Raw genomic sequence first — 13,889 nt, 5'->3', positions numbered from 1 at the left:
CTAGCTTTTCCTTTTAACGCGATGACAAATAAGCCCTACGGTTTGAGTTTTAACCCTGTAACATGATGTGCACAGTTTTACTTCAGAACGTGCTATTTTGAAAATAGATAGTAAAATGGTAAGTGACGGCACGAAGCTAGGTTTGTTGGGAAAGTGATGGAAGCAATCTATAGGACATTTTCATGTTTACAATACTCATCCTTAATTCGAAGAGAGAACAGAGTTTATCATGGAAAATTGTTTGACGAGGAAAATGTTTTATTGGAAATATATGTCGATGCAGGTTTATTCATGGCTAATGTATAGCAGAGAGACTAAGCGACCGACCGCCCATAACAATGTCAACATACCCCGGCCTTACAATTAATGTCAACATACCAGCCTCGCCTGAAGCTTCCCATTCATTAATTGTGTGACCAGTGTCACGTATTTATGATATGTTAGGGAAGATGTGTTGTACATTTGTTATTTTAAAAGGGAGTTATTTCAGAAAGGATATATATGAGTATTCCCCTCATTGAACCTTTCTTTCGTTGGTGTCTTTTAAACGTATCCGGTATTTAATACATTTGAATGATGTAGGAACGTATGTGCGTGTAGATGTTGTACCTATATCCGAACACGAATGTATGACACCTTTCAATAGATCAATTACGGTTCGAACCACGACACGCAACATGACTATGAGCGTGGTTAGCAGTTCATATTTATAAACACATCGTAAATGACAGATTTCTGATGAAAGAACTCGCCCGCACACATGTCTATAGGGTTATGTTCGCCCGAACTGTAAACAGTGACACATTGATAACAGGAAGGGTGTGTGGAATGCACTCGTCCTTGTAAGGGTAAAATACGCGTTTAAACTCACCATTTAAACGATGACATTACTTTTTAGATGTATTGGTATCAGTGAGTGAGTGAATTTAGTTTTACGCCACATTCGGCATTATTCCAGCTCTAGGACGGTGGTCTGTCAATAAACGAGCTTGGACCAGACAATCCAGTGGTCAACAGCATGAGCAGCGATCTGTGCAACTAGGAACCGATGGCACGTGTCATCCGAGTCGGCGAGATTGACCAACCGATCCCCGTCAGTCTCCGATAAGCATGGGTTACTGAAGGTCGATTCTATAACCCGGACCTTCACGGGTGTAGTATGACGAAGACTATATACTAATATGATCGCTTTTTTAACATACTCACACATGAAGAAAGCATCAGAGATTAGACTTGACCCTAGAGATATATTTAGGCAGACTACGTTGAGAAAATCACAACAGAGAAAGAAACCACAAGCAGCCAAGAAGTCGACGCTGAAGACAAAGAGACAGGTAACACCTAAAATGAAAACGATGACAACCAAACAGGAATCGAAGACAACACCCCAACCCGTGAAAATACAACATGTGTCGGAGGTGAAGGCTGTGGTGGAACGGGCACTTGCTGCCTTGAAGCGTCAACAGAGTCAAGGGTATAAAAGAAAGCTTCATACCCTCTAATCGCACACCGTATTGGATGTTGATGTTGATGTTGATGTTTCAATGCTAGCTTTTCCATTTAACGCGATGACTTACCCGCATCGTTTGGTGTTATACTCAATGGCAGCTGCTCACCGAGGTCCTGATATAATGGCTGCCATTGAGTATAACACCAAACGATGCGGGTAGGTCATCGCGTTAAATGGAAAAGCTAGCATTGAAACATCAACTATGCAAGTCGGGACAGGGCTGAATAATTATTTACAAATGGTTCACAATAGTACGCAGCGCGGTGATTCGAAATCCGGCTGCCTTCAGCACTATAGTCAATGCAGGGTGACATGACTACCTCGTTCTTGCGCGCTAAATGTAATTAAACGACACTGCTAGCTTGCTGATTGTGTAGTCTTATCTATTTCTTCTATGTCTTTTCCATACAGGTTGTCTAACGTTCATGGTGTACAACGTGTAGACCGTATAAGATGGATTTGATCCAGCTAGACGTACATTTTTTTGCCTACATTATCCGGCGTATGTCAATAGTTTTCTTGCACAAAGAGGTTGTGAGGCAAAAATATCCCCCTTCATTGAAGCTAAGTGTATTTGTTTGTTGTTACTTTAAGTGTTTGAGAGGTCACCTTCTGCCGTTGCAATTTCGGCTGACCTGTCACTCTTTGGGACTCCCGTGTGTGAGTAGGGTACACATATCCATTGTGAGTTTGGTATTAACAGAATTTCTGTTTTTGTATTGATATGATTTCTATTTTCGTGTATTAATATGATTTCAATTTTCGTATATTGATATAACTTCATTTTTATCTTTAGCTGCTCTGTTTATATACGTTCAAGTAGCTGTTCATCTCTCGTAATATAGTTAGTTTGGCCTTCGCTATTGCATCTCTTGGCTTTCAGAGATCTACGACAGATAGCGGATCTAACTGCAATTCTTGTTTTAGCCGAGGGGGCACGGGTGGCCCAGTCGTCTAAGGCGCCGCGATTCGCTGTGCAGAGTTGCGTCCCTTGGGCACGCCAGAAACCTATGATTGCTGGTTCGAATCCCGGTTCATCCCGATTATGTTTCTAAGTTTGTCAGCACCATACCCGTGCTCGTGGGTTTCACCGAAGTGGTAAACGTCTAAGACCTGCAACACTTCTGGCTTTCCTCCCACATTAAGCTGACACGCCGTGATATAACTGTAATACTGTTAAAAGCGGCGTTAAACCCAACTCACTCACTCACTCAATGTTTTAGCCGAAGCCGGGCTGGGGCGTGGTCAGTAACACGTGAGCAATGGGTTCAGGTAAATTACAAGGTGGACAAAACTTGTCATTGTTCTTATTGTGACCGAGTCTGAGGCGTGAGATGGCAATTGCAACTTTCCTTTCATTTGAGTATGAGTTTGGCTTTTGTTGGATCTTGGGTTGATTTTTTATAGCCATCTGCCGTTCTTAACTGTCACACAACGACTTTGTCAAAACAAAATTTGCATTAACCTTGCAAAGTTGGATAGTGAACACAACAAATAGAGCGTATCACTGAACCACAATTGCGAGGAGTGTTACAGTTCGGCCATTGTTAAAGTAATGCTGTGGTTATTACGTAACAGAGGTCCGACCAGCAAGACCTGATGTCACGCTTCACTGTCTCAAGTATGGAATACTATAAGGGACAAAAGGCTTCCTGTTCTTTTGTGTGTGCCGTATACTATGTTGTGTTTATTTGACTGTATTTTCAACTGGGTCGTTGTTTGTTATTTCTTGTTTAAGTCAGCAACATTCCAGCTATATGGCTGCTGCCTTTAAATAGTCGAGTCTGCACCAAACAATGCAGTGATTGATATCATGACCACGATCACGCAATTGGGATACGATGCATCAACCAAATCAGTGATCGCGACCACTCGATCCCGTTACTCGCCTCTTACGACCAGCAATAGGTTGCTGGGTACCTCTATCTTACCCGGAGTTTACAGACCGTGGCGATAAACAGCAGACAGACAAACAAACAAACAAATAAGAAGCATACCTGGCCATCAGCTACATTCAACTGTCTCCTGTGAACGCGGATCAAGTCCGGACATTCCAATTAATTTGAATTTCTCCATTTTTATACTCAGATATATCATGGACAGTGTTCAGTCCGGTATTTAATTTTGTTAATCAAATTGTTAGAAGCGACGGTATTTGAAAGACAACAACACTGTTTCCGAACATCTGGGAATTTATTAATTTCCTCAGGTCTAGACTTACCAACAACCCCCCCCCCCCCCCCCCCCCCCCACACACACACACACACACACACACACACCACACACCACACATCCCTAGTATATAGTCGATCCCAAACAGCAGTGTTTCTTTTCTATTTCCGTTGTGAGGTGTTTAAGCCCTGAGGTAGATGTCAATACTGCTGCGCTGGCTTTGAATGGCCCACCACTAATACAATAATCCCGCTACCTGTGTAACTCTTGCTGTGTACGCATTCGGTGACCTATCCGTTCATGTCTGACCCCACTGTTCTGTTGTATGAAGGTGCGCCAACAGGTTAGTGTTTCGACAATTCACCGTTATTTAACAGGTTTTTTTGCACCTTGAATAGTATGACTCCAACTTGTCAGACCGTATGCACGTGCATTACGAATCACACGGACTGTTCACATCCCCAGGACACACGTATTGCATGTGAGTGAGTATGCTTTTATGCCGCTATTCCCTATATCACGACACAAGAAGTGGGTTTCAATGTGGTGAATCGAACCCGGGCACTCGGTGTGATGAGCGACTGGTTTCACCACTACCCTACCACCACTAGTCTGTCTTACAGACCCTGATACAAATATATATCAATTACAGCCCATGCAAGTCTATAATGTTTGGCAAGTCTAGATCACTGCAGTATCTGAAAATGAAGAGAGTCACTGGGCTCCTTTTTATTATATTTTTATTAAGATAACTGAACAACTGTTTTTTCTGTACGATATGTTCATTTCAGAGACTAGATGTTAGTCTATACCACCACCATCTTCCCTGTAAAAGTCCAGTTTCCCCCTTACCGAATTTCTTGGCTCGGTTATAGCGCCACCAGTGGCTATTACGAGTTATGTCACTTTTATATCTCCTACCCAGAGTTCGATGCGACCAGCACAGTACCTCTGCCACAGGCCAGCGCCATGTGACGATTCGTCATATCGGACACTGTCCTTTCAAGCTATTGCATATGTTTTTCATCTGTTTCATTTTTGACAAATCTATACATCTAGATAAACATATGTCATAGAATGTTAACTTTTATTGAGAAAATATCCTACATCGTGAAAAACTATTTCCATTTGCGCAGTTATCCTTCGTTTACATTGGTTGTACGGCCCCACGTGCTGTCGTCGAAGCCCTACGGAGAGCTAGCGCCGGAGTGTGGAGTTATGTCCCTCCTATTGACCAATCAGCTTTCACCTCTCATATCACTTGCATTAGCTTCAAACAAAATGGCGGAGCCCAGTCAAGACGATCTGATCCTGATCGATAATCAATATCTATAATGTAGTACAACGGGTCTTACCTCGCGAAGTGCATCAATTCATTTGAGCATCTGGATTAAAGAGATGAAAAGGTTTGGAAAATATCTGTCGACGCCCAGTTGACAGTACACGTGTTTTGCATACCCTGCAGTCGACGGACATCTGCTCGCTGAAATCCATGTTGTTTACGAACCAGATGGCCTCAGACCACAATTAATTTCCTTCTTTGCTATCTACAGTGACATGACAGCCCACCATAATTATTACCAGTCGTAGGATGTTCTCCTGTTGCATGCTGACCAACCTGCCACTTGTCACTTAAAACGCAAAGTTACGTCCAGCATCCACCAGCTTGCTTTCGCAGTAACCACTGTCAACAATGCTCACCGGAAGTTTCGAGCCGAAACACACACAGCGGCCTTCAACTTGGGGTCAAATCATGGGAAGCTGGAATCGATACCTTCACAGATTGGGGCTAACAAAAAATTGACAGCAAACTACAATGTCGTATCTTTCATTTAAGCTATCACAAGTCACTCCAAAAAAATTGCCACAGGCTGAACAGCCCATTTAAACAGGGAACTATATTCTCCTATTTTCCTTCCGGTTCATGGTAAAACTTAGGGGGGATAACTGTGGTCTGAGGCCAGATTGCAAGTTCGTTGCGCGATTTTCATTGGACTATGCAAGCCAAAGCTCCTGAATTCCAGCCAAGTTCGACATGGGAAGAAACTGTACTTTTGTAGGAATATGACAACCACGCGTTCCCCTCATACTTACTGTACCACGCTGGTAGTAAAAGTATTGTTGCCAGAGACGTTGAAACCTTCGAGTGAGTGAGTTGGGTTTAACGCCGCTTTTAACAGTATTCCAGTTATATCACGGCGTGTCAGCTTAATATGGGAGGAAAGCCCGAAGTGATGCAGGTCTCAGACGTTTACCACTTCGCTAAAACCCACGAGCACGGGTATGGTGCTGACAACCTAGAAACATTATTGGAGCGAACCGGGATTCGAACCCACAATCATAGGTTTCTGGCGTGCCTAAGGGACGCAACTCTGCACAGCGAATCTTGGCGCCTCAGACGACTGGGCCACCCGTGCTCCCAGGTTCAGTGTGAAAACAGTGGATTACAAAACTTAACACGAGATGTCGGTCTTGAAACCTTTGACAGGAGGATAAGTCTCTACTACGTCGTGTACTCCAGATCCAGGTTAGAATTGGTCTTCGGACGCCAATCACTAGATTGTAGCGAAATCGGCCGAAATATTGCGAAATATTGCTGAGTTCGGCGTTCAACAACAAACAAACAACCCGTAATGGGATGTCCTCAGATCTTCGTTTAGCGGAAGCGAGATCTTAGATCTGGTTTTAATGAGATTGCTATTTTTTCGAGTTATAAGCACACATGCCAAAACCTTTCCACTGATGTAAATACATTAAGTAAGGCACGCGCAACCACGTGGGTTCCATCTTCATTAGCCTTGATCCAAGGCTGTACTGAAAGATACGTCCATGGATGTGCAGTAATTCTATCCTCCTAATAGGCAAGTCTAGACATGTAGACAGTACAAGACTCCAGCCTCTTATAAGGACCCCTTGTTCTTATCATTTACATAATATAGACATTATGATTTAAACTAATAATTATTGCCTTAGAGACTTGTGCAAGTCTACATCTTGAGCTAAAAACGAAATTACTCGGTCGTGATGGCAGATGACTATCGCTTTCAAAATGTCAGCAGATTAAATATTCCATGAAATGAGTAGCAATAATAGGTTATGGTAAATTATAAAAAGAACATGGTAAACATTAATCACGTGCACTCAACGTAAAATCTTGAGAAAATCTTCTTTCAAGGAGGTAAAGTTTGTACATGAATTTTGTTAAAAGATACCTTCTCTCGAGAATATGGTGCACGACTACCACAACAACAACTTAAGTGACGAGGGCGGTGGGGTAGGCCAGCTAGTGGTTAAAGCGTTCGATCGCTCCTCACGCCGAAGACCCCGCCGTGATATTAATGGAATATTGCTAAAGGCGGAGTAAAACCTCACTCACTCACTCAAGTGATGGTCCCCTCTTCCCATCATTGATTCCAGCGGTGAAATTTAACCCATACTTTCTTAATATCTTCATGTATTTTTATGTGTTGCATGTGTTTTAATAGCTGAGCAGTGTTTTTTTCTCAAGAAAATAGAAATATATGCACTGCATTGCCCATAATCATAACCCGAAATAGGAAAAGAGGTTTTCCGTCTTTCTAAAGGAAAAGGAAACGTGTTTTCGCAGCATGAGCTCGCGTCACCGCCATTTACTGCCTGCAAAGAATTTGAGAGAATAAAACAATTCAGAATTCCACGTCGTAAAACACCGTTTTACCCATGTGAGGAAATAATATCAAACACATGTCGCAAATGGTCACAAGTTGTGTGTCGCGTTAGCAAAACCCAGAAAAAATGAACTGACATTTATCTTCATTAAAAACGCGTACGAGTGAGTGAGTGAGTGAGTGAGTGAGGCATTATTTTATAGATTATAGCGATCGTTCTACACAAGCGTGTTGTTCTACACACCGAGTTAAACACTCGTATATAGACTAACATTTAGTCTCTGAAATCTTATATTACACAATTTCCTTCTTGACTCTAAAAAATAAATAAATCCCTATGCTGATTTCAGAATAGAGCTAGCTTGAGCTGGCTAGACTTGCTTTTGTATGCGTTTCTACATATTTTTTTCATAAAATGAATATATTCCACGGTCATGGTGCAAATTTCCTTTTGAAAAGAAAGTACAAGAAACGGTGAACGAAGTATCCGGTATTTCACCCGGATTCCTATTCGGCACAGCTCAATGGCCCGACCATGTAGACTGTTTTCCCGCTCGTAATCAAATTTTGACATCGACAGCTGCACCCGAATAACCTAATTATATCATTTACGATAACATCTATGTAATGTCACCAGAACACACATCTGATGGAATTGCTTCCACGCCTAACCAGTGCCTACTTCAATCAGCTGCCGGCGTTGAGAGTCGCCCCTTTAACCTCCATATGCCACCGCCGTTAACGCTGAAAGGGAACATGCCTTTCAAATTATATGTAAACTATTTACATAGTCTAAATAAACCAGATTAACATGACTGGGCTAACATTTAGTCTCTGAAGTGAAATATTTAAAGATTTGTTTTGGTTATAATGTCATTTAATACATGAGAAAGGGGACCGGAGGATTATTTCGAAACTGAGGAAATTTAAGTTTTATAGACATACTTAGGAGTTTTCGGAAATGTTTGTTTTAGGGTATGTGTGAAAGTCTATAGCTTGCACCATGACTGTGGAATATATGTATTTTATGAAAAATAAACCTTTCTAGATTATATAAAAGCGAGTCTAGTCAGCTGTATTCCACATAATGGAGAGATGTGTGTTGTGTAATGAAATATTTCATCTACTACTTGAAAGTCCATAAACGGCCTCGAGCAGAATTGGCCAACTGCGGGGCTTTGATTCAAGGACGGTAACTCTGACTTCAAGTGATACGGTATGTTAAGTATATACTAGTGCGTATATGAGGTGTGCTCAATCCAGCCCAAGTGTCGGAACAGCGGTTGCTTGGAGTTTGCTTCAAAGTAGAAATGTTTACGACATTTTTGACATTTTCGGAGATCCCTATTGAGAACGACCAAAGCTATTACAACACGCGCCGATACTTGGTGAAACGTGTCGGACTGATGACGCTGATGAACTTTCGCCTGGTCCATATAATGGGAACATTTGCTCATTAGTGACAAGTAATATACTTAAATTGCTGATGTATGCATGTATGTGTGTGTGCGTGTGTGCGTGCGTGCGTGCCTGCCTGTGTGTGTGCGCGTGCGTGCGTGCGTGTGTGTGTGCGTGTGTATCTGTGTGCGCGTGCGTGAGTGTGTGTACTTAAATTGCTGATGTATGTATGTATGTATGTGTTTGTGTATGCGTGCGTGCGTGCGTCTCTGTGTGTGTGCGTGCGTGTCTTTGTGTGTGCGTGAGTGTGCATGTGTGTCTGTGTGCGTGCGTGCGTGTGTGCGTGATCGAGTGCATGGCAAACCAACCAGGCAAATGTGCCGTCTTCTTATATATATATATATATATTAGACTGGCACAAGGCAATTATTATTTGTTTAAATAATAATTTCTATATCATGTAAATAATAATCAGAAATTGTCACCTATGAGGTTACGTATTACATTACCCCGTCCTGCAGGGCCTGTCACGCTGTATCAATGTGGAAGGGAATTATGATGCAAAATAAAACTCACTTTACTGTCTTTAGGTCAAGTCTTTCAATGTGAGGTTCAAAGCGTACCAATCAACCCTCGTATATGTTGAGTGTTTCTAATGCATTTTTTCCTCTCTCATTTTTTTGTACTTCGAATATCCAGTGTCTTATGTCGTTTGTCTATTATGAATCTACATCTGCCTCTAAAAAACAACCACCACTTTGAGTGAGATGAATCAGGTGCAAGTTAATGACAAGTGAGTGAGTGAGTGTGATTTTACGCCGTTTTTAGCAATATTCAATTTGAACAGTGTTTCAGTATTTCAAGGCGTGTTAGTTTATATATTTCGGAAGAAAGTCCAAAGTGACGCAGGTATTAGAGCCAGTGAGCGAGTATTGTTTTACGCCTCTTTTAGCAATATTCCAGCAATATCACGACGGGTGACACCAGAAATGGGTTGGTTGGTTGGTTTGTTGTTTAACGCTGCACTAAGCAATATTCCAGCAATGGGCTTCACGCATGTACCCATGTGGGGAAGCGAACCGAGACCCGTGAAGATTCCCATGCTTGCCGTAAAAGGTGATCCCAATTGCATGGATCGATGCTCATGATATCAATCACTGGATTGTCTGGTCCAGACTCGATTATTTTACAGACCGCCGTCATATAGCTGGAATATTGCTGAGTGCGGCGTTAAACAACAAACCAACCAACCAACCGGGCCTCGGCGTGACGAGTGAACGCTTTAACCACTAGGCTACCCGGCCATCCCTGTTAATGACAAGAGAGATGTAAGTGGTGACGTCACATCCATAACGAAATTTGCCGGCGATTTGTTCCAGGTTAATTTATTAGTACAATAAAATGGATAACCGAGGTTGCAGTGTTGCGGTATTGACAAACACCCCCACCCTCGGGCCCCCCTGAAATAATGAATGAGACATGCAACTGATATTGACAGTACTTTAGAGCACCCAAGTAGCCAGTAACGAGGAGTTAATGGAAGCCACTTCTTACACGACAGCGAGGTTTTCATTATCGGAAGTACCCACTAAATATAAAGTATCATCGTTTCCTCTATCCGTGCAACTGCGCCAGTGTACAATCTGCGCATGCGCTGTGTGTCGAGCGATTATTGGTGTTGAGGACGTGTATCTGGAAATGGCGTTTGTTGGAAATGTTCAAAGATACAATGATATACTTTCAAAGCATTTTATTTCGAAACGTATCATGTAAAGGAGAAACCACTTCTCCTAGGGATTTCTTGAGATTGAAAAGCCGGAAAGGAGGTATATTCCCGAATGTCAATGTTTACAATCTCAAGTAATCCCGAGCAGGAGTGGTTTGTCCAACTAAAAATGTGACTCATCACACAGATAATAAGAAAGCATCAACATATCTTATAGTGAAACGATACAGTATGTCGCGGTGTAAAAGGAATTCGATCAAAGCGTGTGAGAAAAAAACAACACGTGCAGCATGGACCAACTCGATCCATGACATGTAAAATTGAACAACTTTTTATCACCTGCCCCTAAGGTTCAGCGGGGAGTGTGAGTGAGTTTGGTTTAACGCCGCTTTTAACAGTATTCAAGTTATATCACGGCGTGTCAGCTTATTGTGGGAGGAAAGCCCGAAGTGATGCAGCTCTCAGACGTTTACCACTTTGGTGAAACCCACGAGCAGGGGTATGGTGCTGACAAACCTAGAAACATAATCGGGCCTAACCGGGATTCGAACCCACGCACAATCATAGGTATCTGGCGTGCCCAAGGGACGCAACTCTGCACAGCGAATCTTGGCGCCTTAGACGACTGTGCCCCCTCGAACGCATGAACTACTGGCCCACCAGCAAATCTTCCACCCCGGTTGTTATGGACTGTTTGTTTATAAGTAGGTGAAATCTCTTTAACGACCACTATAAGGTCGGAAAGGCTTCTGGCAGACTGCAAGTAACTACCCTGGTAGCTCATCATGACCGACCCGTGAATATTCCGGGGTAGAATAGGTCTTCAGCAACCCATGCTTGCCGTAGAAGGCGACTATGCTTGTCGTAAAAGGCGACTAACGGGATCGGGTGGTCAGGCTCGCTGACTTGGTTGATGCATGTCATCGATCCCAATTGCGTTGATCGATGCTAATGATACAACAAACAAACACTTCATATAATGAGTTGGTCTCATATGTTTCAGGACCAGTTGTGACGCACCACTTCATATAATGAGTTTATCTCTAATGTTTCAGGACCAGTTGTGACGCATCACTTCATAAAATGAGTTTATCTCGATTGTGACTTGTATAGATAGTTATTAACGGTCCTGCTTATATTATGTTTGTTTGTTGTTTAACGCCGCCAATCCAGTGATTGGCATCATGAGCATCGATCCACGCAATTGGGATACAATGACATGCATCAACCAAGTCAGCGAGCCTGACCACCCGATCCCGTTAATCGCATCTTATCGCAGGGGGAAAAGTATACAAGGTTTAATGGTAGCTAAGAATGAAACAAACAAGAAACGGTTATTCCATGGTGATGTATTTTAACATTGAAATGAAGTTTGCAGTGTTTAGGTGACTGTTAAAAACCTAGTTACTTTAAGATAACATTTGCAAAGTTTTAATGCAATACAAACTTTCAGTATATTCTGTCTTTTGCCCGGGGGTGTATTTTCATTTTATTTGTATTGTTGATAAAATCTGATTTAATGGTATTGAACCGGTGATATAAGCTAACTTCCTTAATGCATGTATTTCAAAACAAAGGAAGTTTATCCTTGAGTGCTTTCTGGCATTTGAAAACTTCCCTTCCTCGATAGAGAAATTGTACATATGTCTCCCAGGTGGCGCGCACATTGCGCCATTAAGTCCTGGCAAAGTTACAGAGCTGTTTCGCCAAGCGTCTGACCCATTGCCAGCTTGACCCCTTCGTCGCAGGTGCTTGGCCGTTGATCCTTATCTCTGCAGTCTGTGTGGCCAAGGCCTGGTCAAGCCCGTTTACACACTCCAATCAGATTCCCATTTTACATTTGTTGTGTTCGCGCGATGCGTTTCAAGACGACGCCAGATTTTCCAGAGTTGGGAATTATATCGGTCTGGCTGTTCATTGTTGGACTTTTGTACTTGTTTTGTTACGCCTATCCGCCGGTTAGTCACGTGACTTTTCTCAGAATTTAAACTGAGGGACTATTCATGTTTTAGACACTGTTTATTTACTGGAGTCTTAATTGTCAGCCCTCAAGGAGGGCTCCTTGAACAAAATATAATCAAAACCAGGACAAATAGCTTCCGTATGAGATATCTCGCTCTTGTTACTGTGACTATCAAACTTAAAACTTCCCTCTTTGAAGAATATCAATAATGTTAACCTAAGATGAGCTATATACAAATATGACCCGTGAATATCCGGGGTAGAATAGGTCTTCAGCAACCCAAGCTTGCCGTAAAACAGTGTGACAGCCTCTGTTACCGCTTATAGATGAAAACCAAGCCTCGCTTTCAGACAGGTGACAGGTGACGTCACAACCCCTGTCACAGGAAGTGAAAAATCCTTGGCTCTACACCTACCTCATATAAACCTTTATTACAAATCCTATATGAACATGTAATGTTTTCATATATTTCCCATTTCCACATATGTCAATTTTTCAAAATAATACCTAGTAAATATAACCCATCCATGCACTGTAGAGGCTGTGAGAACATGTTTATTGAAGTCACGTGACCTCAAAATATTCTCTTTCAGGGTAGAAATCATTCACAAAAATATGGGTTTCATCTATCTTAGAGGGAGGAGGGGCCAAATCCTATGTTTCATGCAATCACTGATCACTAAGCTTACTATATCCAACTTAAAATAGGAGGAGCTACAACTGTAAACATGTTTTTAATTGGATAAAAGAAAGTCCCCAGTTTCCCCCTCGAGGTGACCAAGACGTCCCACACAGAGCGGCCAGAAACATAAATAAATCTGGCACCTTACAGATAGCATCACATTCTAGTGACAGATATGTTACTTTAGGGCAGCTTCATACCGTTTGTTTAAATTTGTGTTGACTGATTCGTCATTGACGGTCTAATTTGTATGTCAGGGGTCTAAACTGATTGTTTGCAGGTTGTGGTGTTTGACATTTGGTTCTTTCTGTCTTAAGCTGTCTGGACATAGTTTGTCAGTGTTATCACACTGAACAGACATTTGCGCTTAAATAAATCAGAACTTAAAAAATCTCAAATATGTATTGGTTTGTTAGTTTTAACAGAGACCATATAATAGATATTATATGGTCTCTGGTTTTAATTAGGGAAAGTAACCCTTCACAGCACCGGAAGTAGTCAAGATTGTAGTCACGTGACCTCTATCAGTAAAATGATTGGCTCAACCCTATCGTCTGCTGTAGCAGTATACTACTGTTACTGTTGTGGTGGACGATTACTTTTGGATTATACCTTAGCTATTGCATTTTTATGCTCAGTCATGGCTAAATCATGTGTTTCAACTGTTATTTTCTTGGAACTCACTTGGAATACCAGTCTCTTACTAACTATTTATCATGATGCAACTTCCAACTGACACCACTGAAGATTTGTCAAGAAAGGTATGAACATATTGGAATTCTAAACTAATG

The sequence above is a fragment of the Haliotis rufescens genome, unplaced genomic scaffold (assembly GCF_023055435.1).
Source record: "Haliotis rufescens isolate VD_foot unplaced genomic scaffold, xgHalRufe1.0.p SCAF_3, whole genome shotgun sequence".
NCBI classification, from domain to species: Eukaryota; Metazoa; Mollusca; class Gastropoda; order Lepetellida; family Haliotidae; genus Haliotis; species Haliotis rufescens.
The sequence above is the reverse complement of the archived record's forward strand: the minus strand, read 5'-3'. Positions refer to the sequence as shown.